Below are 863 nucleotides of genomic sequence, written 5' to 3' on the forward strand. Positions count from 1 at the left end.
TTCAGCTACCTTAGCCCATTAGCTCACCAGAGCAACCATTTACACAGGATTAACACCCAGCGCTTCCGACTCCGCGCCGAGCCCGCCTGTACGACGGCGCCGCCCGGGCTCCAGCCGCCCCGCGGGCACCATGAAGGCCCCCGGGCTCCCCGTGCCGCCGGCCCCGGGCCCGGCAGCCTTCGCCGGCCGCTCAGGGCGGGCCCCGGGCCCCTGCACCGGGACTGCACGCTGCAGCCTGCCACATCTGACGGCAAACGGCTGCTGGGCGGGCGGACGAAGCCCCTATCCCCGCTCGGCCGGTCCATCCCGGCCTCTCCCCTGAGGGCAGGGCCGGGAGCCCCGCGGACCCCGGGCCTGTCCTGCGCCGTCGTGAAGCCGAGCAGCCGCGCTGCCCTCGGGCCTGGGTTCTGCTCCCCCACCCGCGGCGGCTGTCCCCGGAGACGCGGAGGCGGGGTGTGGGCGGAGCACGGGCGGGCCCGCCCGCCGTGACTGCCGTGGGGGGCCCGGCTGCCCTCGGCCCGGCCCGGCGTCCCCGGGCGCCCCGAGTAGGCCCGGGCCGCCCTAGCAACCGCCCCCTAGCGACCACCCCCGGCCCTCGGCCTGTCCGCCTAGCAACCGCCCCGCTCCCGGCCTTCTGATTCGCTGGACCGCCCCGAGCGGCCGTCGAATTCCTATTGGCTGTGGAGCGGGCGCGGGCAGCGATTGGCTGCGGCGGCGCAGGCGGGGTCGACGGCGGAGGGGAAGGGGGCGGGCCGGGGCGGCAGGGCGGGGCTCGGGCGGTGGGGAACGACGGCGGTGGCGTCGGCGGCCTGCCGGACTTATTGGGCGCGTGGTGCGGAGGGATACCGCGGCCGGGCGTTGGA

Source organism: Vanellus vanellus (genome assembly GCF_965231255.1).
Source record: "Vanellus vanellus genome assembly, chromosome: 5".
Classification (NCBI taxonomy): domain Eukaryota; kingdom Metazoa; phylum Chordata; class Aves; order Charadriiformes; family Charadriidae; genus Vanellus; species Vanellus vanellus.